The 12,684-nt window shown below is 44.6% G+C and overlaps 1 protein-coding gene across 5 annotated transcripts in view; it reads right to left on the bottom strand.

Annotated features, from left to right (window-relative positions):
• zmiz1a (zinc finger, MIZ-type containing 1a) overlaps window positions 1–12,684 on the bottom strand; it is a 96,849-nt gene that overhangs the window by 62,778 nt on the left and 21,387 nt on the right. For all 5 annotated transcript variants that reach the window (XM_035531658.2, XM_035531657.2, XM_035531659.2 and 2 more), the window contains exon 2: window positions 10,163–10,281. The gene's annotated coding sequence lies outside the window, so the exon portion shown is untranslated. The remainder of the gene's footprint in view (window positions 1–10,162; window positions 10,282–12,684) is intronic.

The raw sequence follows: 12,684 nt of genomic DNA, 5'->3' as shown, positions 1-12,684 counted from the left end.
CACACATTAAAATAAATAAAGAAAACTCTTTCTTGTATGTATTAATGCATTATTGCACACTCCTCCTCATTTAATTACAGTTAAATCTGTCTGGTTAAATGTGACCCTTTCATATATTTCCCAGTGTTTGAGCCAAATTGAATTGGACATATCTCTTTAATTAAGTAAATGTTATCCAGTTTTGCTATCACATACTCAAACAGAAGGAAAATGTGAAGAATATGACAGTGTCCTTCTCTGGAGAATGTCTACAGGCTTTATTCAGTATACCACAGCCTCAGGACTTACTGAAAATAACATTTAGGCGCAAGAATGATGCACTTATTCCTGAAGGACAACTGCTGCTCCAGATTTCAGCCACCACTGCTTTAATGGGTCCAGTTAGGTTCATTAAGATGACTTCTGGTGTCTTGACCTGCAATATCTCTCAGCGTCTAGACGTAATCAAAAACGCTTCAGTTTAGAAGGAGAAAGCAAGCAAAGGAGGATAACACGGCAGTTTGCGCACCCGCATATTTGCTCACCCGATGGAGCATCCCGCACGGCGCAAAGACACGGTGCTGTGAGAGACGGGAGGAAAGCAAGAACACGCTGATGATAAAAGGGGAAAAGCAGGCAGCAGGAAGAAAAGGCGCACACTGCTACGGCCTGATTAGCCACACTCTCGCGCTCACTGAACACAAAGTGAGAGACATCTAAGACAGACCTCCCCCAGTTCTTGGATGGCGCGGGCGCTCAGATGGGCTCTTGGATTGGACTGCATTGTCTGTGCTCCACACTCATTAGCTGAGTCAAGGAGGGACTTACTGGGGTGTTTAGCTTGCCGGGCTTGTGTGTCTGCTCAACAAGCTCTCCCAGCTGGAGCACGGCACTCTCATCACAGCTGCACACATACAATTAGTGCAGGTGCAACCAAGGGGCGAGCAGACATAACACACACACACACACACACACACACACACACACACACACACACACACACACACACACACACACACTCATACACTCACGAGTGCATGCGCACGCACGTGCACGCGCACGCACACACACGCGCGCCCGCACGCACATGCCGTGCACACCTCACACTTCTCACTGACCATCAATGCTGATGGTTTCTGTGCTCTGTATTTCAACAACATTAAATATAGGTATGTGTTAATTCACAATGATTAATTCTAGATGTTTTTTTCTGCTCCATCAACGAAAGGTCTCATATTGATAGAGTCCGAGTGTGCAATCTAGTGCATCATCTTCCAATAGAATGAAGTAATGAAGTATTCCACAGACATTAGCCAAGCTTGGCACTCTGTTCCATCATGAGGCTAAATTAATCTGAATGAGAAACAGGATTTAACTTACTAGCTGCAACTCAAACATCCAGTAAGAAAAATGGAATGTGGGCATATGCTTTTTTCTCCTGGCTCAATATTGATGCTAAGAGCTCTGCTTACAAAACATTATCACGAAGCTGCATGCAACAGCAAATTACACAGCAGAAGCAGGCACTGACTCGCGAGTTGTTTATTTAGGGGCCTCTAGAGGTGAAATAAATTCTGCCTGTTTAGGCTTTGTCTCTCTGCCACACAGAGTAAAGGCAAAGAGGGGAGACTCTCAGTGGAATATCTCTCATGCTGTGATCATCTTACATCAGGATTAATCTCCAGCGGATGCCATTAAGCAGAGCGGCCAGCAAAACACGCAACACGCAGATCTGAATCCTTCGTTTTTGGTGCAATTCACTAGAGGGACTTGATTTTTCTAGTCTACTTGTGCATGCATCAACATTAATAGTGGAATGTACATTTTGCTAACATGGGCAAGAAGGAGGTGGTTCTGAGAGGGGCCATTCTGCAGAAACACTGCACACTAATTAGCAAGCAGGTGCCTTTGTGTGTGGCGAAAACCTTTGTTTACCGTCCCGTGCGGCAGGGCGTGAAAGCGTGGGTTCACAGAGAGCACATGCCCATCCTCAGCTGATTGAGCCTCCTGCAAAGGCATAGTGGAACAAGTCACACACCGCCGCAACTTAACCCACTGCTGCAGCTCACAGGAGCGGGACGCAGGACCCAGTGGGAGAAAGCGGCCCTTCCACACACAGTGTTCAGGGCTCAGCTGAGTGCCAAAATGAGGGGGAAAAGCAACACAACAAGGGTCATCAATGAAAGAATAGCAGCTATCGCCAGCACACTGTGTAAAACGTAGCACTGGCATTTTGCTGGGATTACATTTGAATTTCAATCAGCCGGGGTGGAGGAAAAGCACAAGACGACACACTCATGATCTCATGCACATGTAAGTCCCCAGGGAGGGGATAAATCTGTTCTCTTCAGCTATGGATCAAACTGGTTTATGTTGGTGCGAGAGAGCAAGCGACAGGAGGATGCAAACACATCAAACATGACAGAGAAGCATTCTTCACTGTGAATAGGCTTAACTGAGTCTAAGATCTCATGTTGCAAATGTATACATGTAAAACAGAAGCTGTGAGCCAAATACAATACTAGCATTTACATTGCCAGTGCTGCTAAATATATGCTGCGAAATATATGAGCAAATAGTCCTGCTCACTTATTCTCAATTATCATCTACTAATTAAACACCCAATGCATTGCCAACAATTTGGGTCCTGTAATTCTTGGATTTTCATCATCGAAAGAATATATATGTGGGAATTTTTAATTACTTAGTTTGGCAGCTGGAAAATGCCATAGTAGCCCACAAGTTCACAAGGGCCCTTTCATTCAAACTCCAGTGAGAGAGGCGAGTTGCCAAGCATACCAACCGGCAGCACTGGGCCAAGCCTCCAAGCCCTGGGCCAAGCCCAGCAGACAGGCCCAGACATGCGTGCGGCCAGGGAGACGGACAGGCTTCCACGAGCTCAACACCAGGATGAGGCACACGTGCAGCCGTGGCAGCTCTGCCTCCACACCAGTGCCCAAACGCAGCTAACAATTACCACGCCTATTTTCTCAACCGTGCCAAAGCCCTGTTTATTGGCATCTGGTTGTCAAAGGCCCTGTGTGCTGGTGCTCATCGGCAGGCTCCTCCACAGCAGTCAGTGAGGTGAAGCTAAAGCCTAAGTTGACAAAAATGACCAGGACTCCAGCTCAGGTGGTAGCGTTCTTCTGGCTGGCTTCCAATAGTTGGTAGAAGGCTGCTTGTGAAGGGATTAAAACAACTCCAACTCCCTGAGGGAAGGTGCTTCTTGAGTCCTGGGCAGAAGCTTGTGACTTCTCCAGTACCAAGTTCCATAGGAATAGATTTGTTTTAAAGTGCACACAGTGAACATTTTCTTAATGTTTTCTAAAAGAACACAATATATTCAGTAGCAAACGTATGAGCAAGGAGCACATGAATGCAAAGCAATTTGAAAAATAAATTGACGGGCTCCAAATGGCAGTGCAGCAGAACTGAACGTAACAAAGGAGCTTTACTTGCATGCAAACTTCACAATCTGGAGGGTGAAAATAATGACAAAAGGCACCGTAAGCAAGGCAGTAGCAAACAGCTACTGCTGGAGCCGGGTCACCGGTGCATGCACACAAAATAATTTGGTGCTTTTGGAAAGCAGCTTCCTCCATAGTTTCATCACCTCCTTCTCCCTTTGTTAGTGTTCGGAAATGCCTCGAGTGAGGAATGAAAATAATGGCATGTCCCTGCAGCTCCAGGAGAGAGCGTGAGCGAGTGAGGGTTTCTGCAGCTGTACTGCACTCCCAGCTCATCAGAGGGGTCAGAACCCTCCCCACACATAGCCATATTAACTTAAAGACTACAAATTGACATGCTGTGTTTCAAAGTCCAAGTCACAAGGGTTATGGGAAGATCTTTAGAAACCAAACACATCATCCATCACCTATCACACATCAGTTCACATCAGGATAAGGGTAAAATGGCTGTCAGTTCTGAGTTTTTTCCACATTTTCCACTCCTATTTAACTGAAAACAAGGCATTTCCAGAATTCAGTGGCAAAAGGCAAGCGTTAGCGCAAGATGTCAAGTGTGTAACAAAACAGTCGAGCCATTAGTCCAACCCTGTGCACAAAAGAGGCATCAGCAGCTGTGACGAAAATCTCCCCCTCTGCTGCTTCCCTGTGTATTCTATTCCCACAGTTCAGGTGTCACTGATACTCATTACATTCAGTGCTGCGAGTCCGCATGCAGCGGCATTCCTTTGTCAGTGCTGTGAGCGGCACCAGCCCCGCCCCACAGCCAAACACACATTCATCCACACCAACGAGACAGGCCTCCTTACAAATGGTGCTGAGAGTAGTGCCAATGTTAAACATCCGATACTGATCAAACAAGACAAGCTTATGGTGACGCTACAAAACTGCTTCATCCTCAAAAACTGAAAACAAATCCTGCCAAAAACAAAACAAAACAAATCCCAGCAACAACAAATCCCCATCACATATAACTGCAGCTCCCTGAGCCACAGCGCATGCTGTTATCATGACCTTCCTGTTATCGCTCTGTGCTTTCCCATTAAGAACACACTCCCAGGAATTCTGGATGAGTGAAACTGCCTTTGTGATGCACTCCAGCAAGGCCTGGGCTGCACCATTGGCACATGGTGTACCGAAAGCACACACCGTAGCACTGGCACACCCTGGTACTCGAGCCTTTGTAGTCAACACCAGTGGTGTGGCCGTCATGACATCGAGATGACCTACTTGGAAGCCATAGGCCACACTAAGGAGACAGAAATCACTCCCCCTGACAGATGGGTATACATGATGACACACGTGCATCTGTCCCACTGGCCCAGTCTCTCTTCCTTGTCTTCATTCTTTCTTTCTTTCTCTCTCTCTTTCTTTCTCCTTTGCTCACTCACTCACTCTCGCTTTCTCTCAGCATAAGCACATTAGCTTTTTGTCTGCGGTTGACGTGAGAGGTCATACCAACAGCATGAGCATGTGGGTTGGATGAGGCTGGAGTCATGGCTGGAGCCTACCCCATAACCCCAGGACTGCCTCAGATACTCTCAATTAAACAGGTCGCAGTGCAGAGAATAATTCACTCTCAGCTATTTTGGTCTGGGGGCGCAACAGTGCACTGCAACTCACCCTGCAACGCAACTATTTGCTTCTCAAAACAGCAGAATTGATTTATTTGTGCATCTCTGCATTTCTACGCATGTGCTTGTATGTTGAGTGTGTATTCAACTGTGTCATTAGATAGCCATTACGGTAAATAAACAGTATGGCAAGCATTGATACCTGGCATGCTTTCACAATTCACATCAGGAAGACAATAGGAGCTAAAACTCAATTGACTGTGATACTAAACATAAACATGGACCTCCCGAAGTTTACATCAAACAGACACAGTGCCTACTCTCCTCCTTCCTGTATTCCTTAAGGCCTAAACATTCAGCAGATAGTGTTAACAGCCAGTATCTGATATCACACATTAGAGGCCCATTCTCTGGCCCTGTGGTCCATAAAGCCATGGGCCTCAGACCCAGACCGGGCTCTTTTCAAACTCCCTTCCTCTGGATTCAGATAAGTTAAAGGAGGCCTCCTCATTAATAAAATCATTTCCACTCAGATTTGGAATCTCCTGCTCCTTTTACAATGCTCATTGCATTCCTCAACACACAGCTTCTATGGACCAACCGGCACACGCCTCAGCCACCTGTTTGGGGGGCTCTTACTGAGGCGCTGGACATGTGGACATGGCCAGGCTGACGTTCAGTGCAGAGAGGCCCCACCCCAACTGGGAGGAGCCAAAGGAGTGCACATCTGTCTCTTTTTATAGAGTTCATAAAGAACCCACGCCTGAAAATGGGGAATGAAAATATATGACTGGCAGAGCCTGGAGTGGATGCAGGGTAGAATGCATCAGGCCCACAGCTGTCAGATACCAGCAAAGCAGAGCTTCATCAAGACAGAAATCGAGTGCATTGCATGCTACGCATTATGCATAAAAATTAGAAGTGCAATAAATACACATTGTAATGCAAGTCTGGGCTGAATCATTATGGGCTCAAGCTTTCCGTCCTAAAGACCAAATCTATAAATCACCTATAGCCAGACAGTAATACCTATATCTCACATTACCTCAATCATTAGTAAATAAATGGGAGAAATTCACATAATCTGTTTATCTGAGAAAAGCAGCATGTTCTGATAGCGTTCAAGTTTTATTAAGGCTCAGGTGGACACGAACAACACAGAGCTTCACTCTAACCAACCCCTCACAATCTGTTTGATAGTCTCAATTCTGAAATTATGCTCCAATTATACTATCCAGATTGCTCCGTTCCGAATGCATGCTGAACTGCTTAGGGAATATGAAAATATCAATCTTTTCCTAGGAACAACATCGTCTGACTGTGATACTATCTGCCGAAATATTCAGATAAGTAATTCACATATCCTGTGTAGATGAATCGTACACAGGTTTGTAATTGTGTGAACAGGAGTGATTTATTTCTCCCCAGCCAGGCCCTGAGGGCTGGCACCTTTCACTCAGCACAGCCTGGGAGTGCCAGGAACCACACCATTTGTGATATTATTCAAATGAGCACATTGTTTTCCTGTTTACTGACATGAATGGGGGAGACGCAACACAACAAGATTAGATCGTTCAGAAACAATCAGCCTCTGTGCACAAGCAGCATTCTAAGTGTATCGTTCAAATTATAGAGGCCCATTAATGAGTGTGTCCCCTCCTCATGCACAGCATATTACATTCATTCATCATGGCTGCATGGCCTGACAGGCCAACAGAAAACATCTTTTGTAATCATATAACTTCATGTCAAGGGCGGCATATATTTGCGACCATTTAATGGTTCAAATGTTATTTTCCACTCATGAGTAATTGACAAAGGAAGACTATTCCCTACTTTCAGATCCAATATGTTTTCAAGTATATCAAATATATCTTATAAATATAAGTGCAGATTTAAGGCTGTCTTTCTAAAGCAAGTCTAAAGGATTACACATTAAGAGCTGGACTTTAGGAATGAATCAGATATGTTCTTACCTCCCCTGGACTACCCACATCAATGCATTTGATTTTACAATGACCCAGTAAAGCCCAGGCCCACAGAATGCTGGCGGCCCATTTCAAAAACAGCAATGAGCATGCATCCTTGGCCCGGTCTCAGGATGGCGTCTGCTGCAAACTCTGACCCCTTTCAGACATCTCTCCCAGCTCCCTAGGTACGCCTGTCATTTGCATAAAGAAGGCACAGATGCAGTGTCCTAAAGGATGCCTTTCTCAGCCCTCTCATCAAGTGTACTGAAGGACATCCAAGGAAAGTGAGTGCTCACTGCACTGCCTGTCAGATGGCATAGCTTCAGAGGAACCACCACATCTGGACCATGCTGCAGAATTAATGCTCGTAAAGCATGAGGTAATTTGGCTTGGGAAGAAGGAATTAATTACTTTATTTCTCTCTGGGTCTAAGGTCATGTCCCAAGAAAGAAAAGAATCACTTGTGGGCAACAGGAGGGCAAGGATCTGAATACTCAAAGAACAAAAATCACTAGAAGAGCATTGCTGTGCTGGTTAACGGCTATTCCTTGTTTTTATTTGTTAAATAATGTAACCAATATCTACTATTTGCATTAGAGCAGTTTCAAGGATGGTCTGTACACAATCTGAATAATCCTTTACTCCTGTGTAACACTCAAAGTCAGAGCCTACATTCCCACAAACTTGTGGAAACGAGAAGAAGAATAGAAATTGTAGCTTTCTTTGCCTCAGATGAACACATTCTTCTTCCAATAAGCGTCATGTGGAAGTTAGAGATCCAACAGGAGTCAGCTGCTGGATGCAGGACTCACTGGTACACTGATGTTAATTCCTGTCAATCCTGACATGCTCCTGGGTGCAGAACTAGCTGGTACACTGATGTTAATTCCTGTCAATCCTGACATGCTCCTGTGTGCAGAGCTAGCTGGTACGTTGATGTTAATTCTTGTCAGTGCTCACATGCTCTCACTTTATCGTGTCCACCATGTGGCACAAACACACTCCCAGAAAGAACTTTCCTGTCAAGTTAATTTCTCCCTGCATAGCATGGGTGCCTGGGCAAAAGCTGCTCCTCACCATGAATCCAGAGAATCTGTGTATCCTCCAATCCTAAACATCACACTGAGCGAATGCCAAAGAGAAGCAGCAGGCTGCACTTGGCTTCATTTATGACCACAAACTATTATGGCTCATTTCAGGTTGTCCGAAAGGTAAACGGTGTGGTCAAAGATAATGATCTGGGTGTGAGCAGCCATACAGTGTGAGAGGGTAATTGAACACTGAACACTGGAGGCTGCGTGTCTGAAGAACAGATGGGGCCTCCGTACATTGCACACATTGCTCATACTGTACAACTACACACTGTGCCTGCCACTACTAGAGATGGTTCAGGATTTGGAGGAGGGGGGAGGGGGGAGAATACAGAGATTGAATGAGAGGCAGAGGGAAAAATGAAAGAAACAGCAAGAGAAACCCCTGACAGGAAATCTCACCCCTCCTTCCCTTTAATGAGGTTAACTGTGAAAGCCTGTGCAGGATACAGTCTCCTCTTGCGAATCACAGCGGAAGGATTTCTTCTACCTTAAAAGAGGCCCACTCTGAGTGCAAAGGATGTGTAAAATTACAATTATACCCTAATGAACACCACATTTCATTACATACTTTTCAATTAATAAACTACACTTCTGACACAAAAAAGCAGCTGCGATAAGCATCTGTTATCCTATCCAGATTGTTCGATCTTCAGTGCTACGTGTTGCTTTGTTGCAAGGGCGGAGCAGAGCGCGGCTCCAGATCGGTATCAGAGTAGTTAGCATTGCGTTCGCAAGGTGTGTGGTGGCTGCCAGCGGAGACGCACCTCTCTCTGTGTGTGTCAGTGTTCCAGGTGGAGTGTGGGCGGAGAGCCTGACGCTCAGGCTTTGGGAGCGAGCGCCAGTCTCCACAGGCTGATGCTAGTACGCTAATCGCTTTAGCTGATCCTGCTCGGCTGTGTGAGGCAGATGTTTGTCAGGCTACGGCACTGCTCAGCATTCACACTGCACTAAGCAAGATTAACAGCCACCACCCTTGTTTATTTATTTATTTTCCCTCCCTCTGGCTGGCCCAATTCTTAATCCCTTACTAAAAAGCTAGAAAAAAAATTAAATAAATATATTCTTTTGTGTCTTTGTGTAAGGCACTGATCAGTCATTTCAAAGAATTTCATTTTTAGGCACAGCATACCAGACAGTGGCGAAAACTAGCCAAAGAAAAAAAACCTCTGCCACAATGAAATGAATGTTTATTAAACAACAACAAGGTTGTTCAGTACCATCAATGCCCCCTATCAGATCAATATGTTTTCCTGGTGAAAGTCAAAAACAAGAAAAGCTTGCAGTGAGAAACCAAAGCCTGTGTCATCCGACTCCCCCTCTTGCCCCCTCTTATTTGCCCTCTCCTTTTCTCTCTGTTGTTCCATTATGCAGGTGCTGGGGCCCCGAGGGCCCGAGGCGTCCACAGACATGAGCCAGGCTCAGATGCAGGGAGCAGCCCCTGCACGGAAACACTACCAGATGCCTCAGACCAGCCTCCACACATTACTCACAGCCCTCCAGGTTGCACAGATTAACCAGGCGCTTCCTCTGTCATGCGCCCAGCTTTGTGGCCACAAACTTCTCAGACGCGCAGACATTTCACAACATATAGCACAGAAGCCTGCCAGGCAGTACCTTGCTACAGTTTTTTTAAAGGCTTAGACTCCAGTCAGAAATTGGATCTGAACACAGGTCGAATTTTTGATTGTTAGTAAAATAACTTGGACAGACTGATCAGTTAGTGCACAGAATACCCATGTTTTGTGATACAGTAACACAGAAACATCTAACACCAATTATCATCAATTTGAACAGCTACTGGCTCTGCTGAAGGAGATAAACAGGACTCCACTATGGCACACATTAATACAAGACAACTGTGGAGGAAAATATCAAAAGAGAAAGAAAGGAAAGAATGAAGAAATGTTGATGTTGATGTTAGGGTTAGTTGGAACGAGGAACTGCAGTAAATAATGTTAAATGATGTAGAGAGACGTGCATCCAAACTGCAGATAAAGATTTTTTTTTTTTATGTAACAACAACCCCCTCCCACCATATAAGTAAATAAACAAGAAATCTGGAGCTCCAGAAAATGTCCAACCTGTTTGCGCTGCAGTCTTGTTGTCTTGTAAGCAGCCCCCCCTCCCCCTCCCCTCCCTTCATATAGTCCGTGGGGAAGGTCCCGTTCCCTGCTCAGCTCTACTCTGGGCTCCACCGCACCTGCAACGAGATAAAGGACGTGTTACACTCAGCCCCGAAATTAAAGTATCCTCCCAGGGCCGCTCTGCAGCTCTTGTGCATCCATGTCTTGTCTGCACCGCACCAGGAGCTCCAAGTTAAAAGTGACAAGAGACGCGGCCATCTAACGGCAAGCAGCTGGGCCGGCACGGTGGCGACCGGCTGCATGGCCCCCCTGCTTCTGTACAGTGTCCTTCCAAAAGGTTATCACAGAGCCGCTTTGTCGCTTCTAATCCAAAATTCATTACATATAGCAGTTACCACAGTTTAATACGATACATTTTCTGAACGCCTGGGTAAGCTCCTTCACAGTTCACTGCAAGGTAAGGGCAGCAGAAGCAATAGTGGATGAGAGCAAGAACGAGGGCAATACTTTATGAAACTGTGGGAGAGCCATAAACATGTGTGGTGGTACATGTCATCGCCAAATCTAATTTGCTGATCTCACAACTCACAGCACATTGACAGGTAAGCCTATTAAGTGGCTATTAACTGTGTATAAGTGATGGCTGTGGAGACCCTTAAGTTTGTTGGCATGAGTGTGTGCCCCAAGGCTAGGTTCTGGGGTCCCTCAGAGAGCGACAGCATACAGAAGGTCAAGAAGTACAGTGTAAGAGGAATCTGCAGGTGATAATGATGGCTCTCGTCACTGGGCCAGGCTTAGATAGCTGTTAAGTGGATTCAATGGCCCACTGCCTCAGTTTTCACAGTATGAGACACATGCATCCACCTCAGACAGGAGAGCAAATGCACAGCAGAAATGTGCTGCACTACCGTGATCATGCCATATGGAGCAGCGCATCTGATAGACATTTCACACGTCTTCATGACATCAGAATTATATTTAAAATGAAACTGCTACAGAAAAACACATTTCTGTATATTTGAATGAGTTTTAACCTATATCAATAATTGATTGATTTTAATGGGCTTTTATTTTACTAATAGAGAAACTAGATAAAAAGACATATTTTCATGAGAAGAAGTTTCTGCTAAGAGGACGACAGGCTGAGTACCTTCACCTCAAAGCTTAGATCAAACACCAGTGTGAATCATCAAACAGGATCCTCTAGCATTTTATCTTAATGCAAAATAGCACTATTAACCTACCAGTCTTAGTGCAAGTGGAACAATTGACTATTTTAAAGAAACACAATTAGAGTGACTAAAATTAGTGCATGCTTCACTCAAGGGGAGAGCAACATTTCTGAATCAACCAGAAAGCAATCACTGAAACATGCAAACATTCATGAGGAAATCAATGTAGTAGAAAATTTGGTGCAGATCAGCAATTGCATTTAAAGGGAAAAGTCTGGGTACCAAAAAGTGAAACTACACAGCATGACCATTTTTTTCTTTTCTGAATATTAATTATAGAGTCAACAGCTTTAAAAAATTGAGAATCTGTTTGGAGGAACAGGGTGTGTTTTGACAGATTATCCAGAATGTATGCTCAAGTCAACACCCTTTGCTTGAGTTAGGAAAGTGCACCCATCTCTTGTGCTCTTTTCTCTTGTGGTGTGTGAAGAGCAACATTTAACATGCACAATTAGCTTTCTCCACTCATGTGGCTGTGATAATATTACTGCTACACATATCCAGCAGTACTCTCTCCCTAGGCCAGATTTCTGCAGGGCCTCCGTTATGCTGGCTGCGTTTGGAGCATCCCACTGGCAGAAACTGGCCGAGGCCGGACCAATGCTGGCTGAAATTTGGTCAGGTGGGCCAGCTTTTGCTTTTTAGACTCGGACCAGGCCAGATCAATTTGCTGAAGCTGGCTAGAGAAAGACAAACGAAAGAGGACTCACTCACATGCCTTACATTCACTTATTACTTGAGGCAGGTGAACCAGCTGAACCAACTGGTGACAGCGAAAATAAAACCACCCAAAAATATTTATTAGCATGCTTTCAAAATCCCCTTTTTTCTGGAGAAGCATAGATGGCATATTGAGCATACCTTAATAAAGTTAATACAGACCTCTTTTGCCTTCTGTCAAAAATAGCATGCTAATCTTAGCTATGTTTCAATGATTTCTTTTCTTTTATAAATGTCTTTTTTTTCCATTCACATTAGGCACATAGACAAACAAAGGTGATCTTATGCATCAGTTCTACTTGGAGATGGCTAAACATAACCAGTGAAGACTGACAATGATAGACCAATTTATACTATAAAAATCAGCATCTACCATTTTTCAAACTTCCAATTTCATCACTATAATATACCAGTATATCTGACTTATGTAATCTATTATTTCTCTCATACTGTGGATCCCCTCTTATCGTTCACCTCTAATCCAAATCACTTCAGGTGAAGTGTTTGGTAGTAAAGCTGTAGTCTCACTCCACAGCATTATTCTGTATGACATGTCCAGGAATTGAG

This window comes from Electrophorus electricus, chromosome 12 (assembly GCF_041902795.1).
Source record: "Electrophorus electricus isolate QZ-2024a chromosome 12, ASM4190279v1, whole genome shotgun sequence".
NCBI lineage: Eukaryota > Metazoa > Chordata > Actinopteri > Gymnotiformes > Gymnotidae > Electrophorus > Electrophorus electricus.
This window is presented reverse-complemented; position numbering and strand designations above follow the sequence as displayed.